This window comes from Hypanus sabinus, chromosome 2, assembly GCF_030144855.1.
Source record: "Hypanus sabinus isolate sHypSab1 chromosome 2, sHypSab1.hap1, whole genome shotgun sequence".
Taxonomy (NCBI): Eukaryota; Metazoa; Chordata; class Chondrichthyes; order Myliobatiformes; family Dasyatidae; genus Hypanus; species Hypanus sabinus.
In genome coordinates, this window is record NC_082707.1 from 151,035,026 (window position 1) to 151,041,851 (window position 6,826).

At 44.2% G+C, this 6,826-nt stretch overlaps 1 pseudogene; it reads left to right on the top strand.

The window, feature by feature from the left end:
* The first annotated feature begins 472 nt into the window (after nucleotides 1-472).
* Nucleotides 473-1,404, top strand: LOC132403973 (sin3 histone deacetylase corepressor complex component SDS3-like; annotated as a pseudogene).
* Nucleotides 1,405-6,826: the final 5,422 nt, after the last annotated feature.

A 6,826-nucleotide genomic window follows, 5' to 3' on the forward strand; every position in this document is an offset into this window, starting at 1 on the left:
TCAGAAAGGAAAATACAACAAGGCACACAAAATAAAAGAAGGCAGTTCTGATGAAAAAGACTCAGACAAAAATGAATTGTCTTGTCTGCAACTTCACAGTGTGAAAGAGACAGATGATCGAAGAGTAATATAGGTCACTCCTCAATTGGAAGGCGTGAGACTGAAAATGGAGTTGGACACTGACTCAGCTTTAACAGTGATTTCTGTACACGACTACAAATGACAGTTTCCTCACATATCTCTGAAATGAACTAAACTACTGCTAAAGTTTTACATAGGACAGGAAGTGCATTCCAAATGTAAATGTAAAGTAACAGTGACCTACGGAGACAAAACACAGCAGTTGAGCCTGTATGTACTGAAAAATGGAGGACTACCGTTGCTGGGACATGAATGGTTCAGAAAAATCCAATTGGATTGGCACACCAAGGCACTAGATGTGTCAACAAAGGAAGGCAGCTCGGCAGGGAAGATGTCCGCAGCTCTCTTCTCACCCATTGTCAAGTAATAAAATGACAAGGAGAAGCTAGGCTGCATTGATGATGAGGATGAACGCTGTATCCATGGCTGCAGCTCGGAGGAAGATACAGAGGATGCAAGGGAGACAGATATTGCCAATACACAGAATGATGAAGACTATCTGGAAGTAAAAGTGCAGATGTACCAGGAGAAATTGACATCTCTCAAAAGACAGCTACAGCAGTTACAGGAAGGCACTTTGCAGGAGTATCCAAAAAGGATAAAGAAACTAGATCAACAATATAAGGAAATAATATGAAATGTAGATCTTTTTCTGCAACTGGAGACAGAACAAGTGGAAAGGAATTATATTAAAGAGAAGAAAGCAGCAGTGAAGGAATTTGAAGATAAAAAGATTGAGTTAGAAGGAAAGAAAAAGATGATTGAGAATGAGAGGCTAACAATGGAACTCACAGGAGATTCTATGGAGGTAAAGCCAATAATGATGAGGAAACTAAGGAGGAGACCTAATGACCCTGTTCCAATTACAGACAAAAGACAAAAACCTACACCTGCACAGTAAAGAAATTGTTAACAGATGAACAGATAATGGAAGATCTGCGGACTCTTAATAAGCTTAAATCTCCAAAAAGACCAGCATCCCCTTCTCCTGAGCATCTTCCCAGCACTCCTGCTGAATCACCAGCACAAAGATGTGAAGCACGAATAGAAGATGGAAAGCTATATTACGATAGGAGATGGTATCATAAAGGTCAGGCTATCCTTTTGGAATCTAAGGAGAATATAAAGATAGGCTGTGTAATTAGTTCAGTTGAAACAAATGAGATATGGGTAAGGAAGACAAGTGATAGCACAAAGATGCGTATATGTCTAGGACAGCTGCACAGAGGAGTCTTCATTATACAGAGGTGATCTGCTGCCTAGAACTCTTAGCAAGTTGGAGGCACACATCATCTTAACTCTCTATGCTCAGAGGTCAACTTTTCATGACTTTTATATGGAAATCTGTATTAAAACAAACAAGTTTATTGACAGACTGAAGAACACACTATTTGAAGACACTTCCCAATGCCATCTCATTTTTGATGATTGTACATATTTTTAAGAATAACATTCACCTTTTCACGGATTTCACTTTGCTTTCATCATCTTTGTAAGATGGAGGTGACTGTTCTTTGTGGCTGGAACCTGCCAATTTGTGGATTGTTTAATTTATTCCCAACAATGGAATGAAGACCTATTTGCTTCAGTGCTGGACAACCTAGAGAAGACCCCCTCAGACACCTGAGTTATAAATGGGTCTTAGACCGAAAGTTTTTTAAAAAAAAAAGGCTTGTTATAATTTGATATTATTAAGTTACGAAGTGAACAAATGGTAGGTGTTTCTAAATTAAGGGTAAACATATTCGTTTAGCATAGTGCCCCAGTAAAAACAAACAGATCATACACTATTAAGGTAAAAGGGGAGGAGTGTACCATATAATGTACATTATATAAGGGAGTACTTTTTGTTTTAGTAATGCGTCGTTACATGCACTATTAGGTGCATATTGATCTGTACATCTGTGCCGAGTTCGGTTTCTACCAGTAAAGAACCATGAACCTTAGCTCCCGTCTCCAGCGTTTTTATTAATAGCATTGTTGTGTAACCAGGACACATACACAACAGTTGGTATCTGTGCTGTAATGTATATTGATCTGTGACTCTACAGATTTTCGTCACAATTATAAGATAAGGATTGTGACAGCCATTTATTTGTATGCAACAATGTTCTGTAAACAACATCAAGACAAATAACCTGTTCATTTATTTCAGTGAAATTGGATAAGGGGAGCATATTTCTTAGATCCCCAGTCTCTTCTGTTCTTCTTTAGGTGAGATTTCTTTTACTATCGCCTGAGAGATTAGTGTAAGATGGCAGCACACTCAGATGCAGAGGCAACTCTGGGTCTAATCAGAGGTGTATCTGTTTGTCTTATATATCTTTTTTTATGATCACAAGTCATAGCTGTAAACTAAGAACATCAAGTACTGCAGGATTATCCCATCAGCAATTTGCCTGAAAGTCAGAGAGGGACTTATTATGTACCATTGTTGTGTTGTCACCTGGATTTGTCATGTCCTTTTGTGCCAAGATGGGGACTAGTCCAGGAAAAAGTCTGAGGGATTGTTTTTGTGATCACAAGATCCTGTTGGACATCAGTAACGTAGAATTCTGCAAGTCCAGTTCACTGGTTTATTGGTGAGACTGACAACAGGGCAGTGGCACTGCCTCAGTTGTGCCAAGGACTAGGCCCTAGGCCCTAGCTGCAGGCTTGCCTTCAGCTGCTGCCCAGGAGAGGAAATGCTGAGGCAGTGTAAGTGGCTTTATGAGGCAGGTTGAAATCCGTACTTGTGTTGAGGGCTGGCATCTTCCTTCGGTCCAGTACTTGTTCGGTGGAAGAACAAGCAACTCAACATAATTTCTAAAGTCATTCCATTCAGGGAGTTGGGGATTTTTTTTTCTTCATGACTTATGTTTTTCTGAAATCGTAACCATACATGCCATTTGTGCAGTTTGTGCTGTGCTCTGTGTAGTGTGCTGTGTGCTGTTGTTAATGTGTTTTGCACCTTAGCCCTGGAGGAAAAGTGTTTCTTTTTTGGATATTCATGTATATTTGAATGCTCATTAAACTTGAATTTGAACTTCAGCTTGAATGATGATGCTGAGAGAACGTTTCATTGAATATGGATTGTGATCATTTAGACCAGTCAGAATATAACAATTCAGCCTGATATTACACAGAGGACACTTATTTTCCTGAAATACCTCTCTCCAGAGATGTCTATTCATCCTTCCTGTTACATGAGAAGTAGTAATAATCTATTCATTTTAAATGATGCAATATCTAGTCTAAAATGGAAGAAATTTTCCTTTCTAGTTGCCTTGTGCAGCCACCTTCATAGAAAATCACTAGAAACTCAGCTTATTCAGTACCTTCAGAATTTCTAATGATTTTTTTGTCAACATTAAACTAAGCAATCAGGATGAGCTAGAACAAATTCTTGGCACAATCTGGTATTGATCCCAAATATAGTTTCTGGCCTATTTATTATTATGTATATTAAGCAATACTCAAAAACCACAATGTGATAGGCCACTTTGACCATTGTGCATCATTCAATAAATCAGCAAAGCTGAGTGTAACAGATTTAGTTACTGCCAGACACTTGTTTCATACAAGGAATCTGTGTTCCCTGGAGATATCCCTGACTTATGAACAATAGCTGAGCAGATGTGGCTCAAACCCAAAACTAAAGGTTATAATGAACCACCTGCATTCACAGCACATGGGTAGAATACCAATTGCAAATGATGAATGGTAAATCCAAATAACCTATTCATGTGCTGTGGTAATTAAAGTTCAATAGTGCAGAAAATACTAATTATACTTCTCAGGAAAGGAAAGTTTTATTGAAATTTTGGCTACCTGTGATTTTGTCAAAGTTTGTCATATAGCATATGAATTAGGCTTAAGTATTTTGAAGGGAAGATGACTCATGTGTGCACTGGTTGTGATATATTGTCACTTTGTTTGTTCCTTTCAGAGTTGTGGGGCTTTCTTTCAATTATATTGCAATGAATATACGTGGTAATGTGCATATGTTGAATAATTATATTGAAGGAGGACTGCCATTCTGATTACTGCTATCCTACAACATGTCATGGCACCAACATGCTTACCACAATTACAATAGCCTTATACAGTCTAGAATGACATAATACGAAAAAAGATGTATACAACGTTCTAATTAAATATATTTAATCTTTTCCATTGGGAATGCAGATGCAAATCTTTAGTTCTTGTCACACGTTCTGCTCCTCAGCTGCTGATAAACCTCACCTCTCTGCACATCCGTGTTTCAATTGACTTGATCTGACACTCTATCCTCTCCATCACCAACACCATTGCTTCCATTTCTATAAGGGTGGAAAACTTTGTTCTAGCTTGTACCTATTTGCTCCTAAATACAAAACCATGTCCTTATTGACTTTAGATTCAGCAATTCCAAAATACTTCTGGTTGACTTCCCACCTACTACTTCTCCCAAACTTGAGTTCTTCTTAAAACTAGCTGCCTATTACTTAAGTCAACAAGTTCTGTGCATCTCACATCAAACATCTCTCTGCCATTTACCAATATTAGCTCCCAACAGACAATACTTCAAACTTAAAACAGTCATACTTGTGTTGATGCCCATCTGAGGCCACATGCCTTGTTCAAAAGAACAATCCTTTTGTGTCACTGCACTCCAATTCAGACATCTTTATTACTGATCCACCATTCACAGTCTTGTCCTCATCTACTTATGACTAATGGCAACTAAGCAAACCCTTTCCTTCACCCTTTTTAAAGGTACTGTAGTGGTGTGCTACATGCAGCGCTAAAATTACGACACGGAGTCGGTAACTGCAGTCGAAGGAAAATCTTTATTCGAAATCCTCAGCCTCACTTTTAAGCCTCCCTCAACCTGCCCCCCGTGGCGCAGAGGCTCCAAAGCTCTGTGCTCGCAAACCCCCATAGGCTATCTCCCTTAGCCGGAAAGCTGGCTAATTGTGAGCCGGTTCGGATGTGCCAGGAAATGGGTCGCCCCAGAAACGGCGATACACCCCCCAATGTCCACAGTCTGGGCCAGAACCTGCTTGGGGGGCCGGCCTCTGTGCCGAGGTGCCGGAAACTCGACCGGTTGCGCCAGGTCCACATGGGCCGGTTTGAGTCGGTCCACCGTGAAAACCTCCTCTTTCCCCCCAACGTCCAGCACGAACGTGGACCCGTTGTTCCGGAGCACCATAAACGGCCCCTCGTATGGCCGCTGCCCGACCCTTCGTACAAACACAAACTTACAGTTCTGCAGGTCTTTGGGTTCCGCCCGTGCTGTGAAGTGGATATGGGGGCCAGGTTACCGAGCTTCTCGCGTAGTTTGCCCAGGACTGCTGCGGGATCTTCCTCTTGCCCCCGTGGGGCTGGTAGGAACTCCCCGGGGACGACCAGGGGTGCGCCGTATACCAACTTGGCCGACGAGGCATGCAGGTCATCTTTGGGTGCTGTGCAGATGCCGAGTAGGACTCAGGGAAGCTCGTCCGCCCAGTTGGCTCCTCGCAGGCGGGCCATGAGGGCCGACTTCAGGTGACGGTGGAAATGCTCCACTAGCCCGTTCGACTGTGGGTGGTAGGCAGTTGTATGGTGCAGCTGAGTCCCGAAAAGGCTGGCCATAGCTGACCACAGGCTGGAGGTGAACTGAGCGCCTCTGTCGGAGGTAATGTGGGCAGGTACACCAAAGCGAGATATCCAGGTGGTGATCAGGGCTCGGGCGCAAGATTCGGAAGTGGTGTCGGTGAGCGGGACCACCTCTGGCCATCTTGTGAACTGGTCCATGATAGTCAGGAGGTGCCGTGCTCCACGTGACACTGGCAGGGGGCCCACAATATCCACATGAATGTGGTCGAAACGCCGGTGGGCGGGATGGAACTGCTGCGGTGGGGCTTTGGTGTGCCGCTGCACCTTGGCCGTCTGGCAGTGCATGCACGTTCTGGCCCATTCACTGACCTATTTGCGGAGTCCGTGCCAAACGAACCTGCTGGAAACCATCCGGACGACAGTCCGGATGGAGGGATGCGCCAAGTTATGAATGAAGTCGAAAACACGGCGCCGCCAGGCTGTCGGGACGACGGGACGGGGCTGGCTGGTGGCAACGTCACAGAGTAGGGTCCTCTCACCCGGGACTACGGGGAGGTCCTGGAGCTGCAAACTGGAGACTGCGGTTCTGTAACACGGAATCTCCTCATCTGTCTGTTGTGCCTCTGCCAGTGCCTCAAAGTCTACCCCTTGGGAAAGGGCATCAACTGTAGGGCGAGAGAGCGCATCCGCCACGACATTGTCCTTACCCGAGACGTGCTGGACATCCGTTGTGTATTCAGAGATGCAGGACAGGTGGCGTTGCTGGTGGGATGACCGGGGTCGGACGCTTTCGTAAACGCAAAGGTAAGCGGTTTGTGGTCCGTGAACGCGGTGAAGGGCCGACCTTCTAGGAAGTACCTGAAATGCCGGATTGCCAGGTATAGCGCCAACAGTTCCCGGTCGAAAGCACTGTATTTGAGCTCGGGTGGCCGCAGGTGTTTGCTGAAAAACGCCAGGGGTTGCCAGCGACCTGCAATGAGTTGCTCCAGCACCCCACCAACTGCCGTGTTAGATGTGTCCACTGTGAGTGCGGTAGAGGCATCCATTCTGAGATGTACTAGCGTTGCGGCGTCCGCCAAAGCTTCCTTCGTTTGAACGAAATCAGCGGCGGACTCCTCGTCCCAGG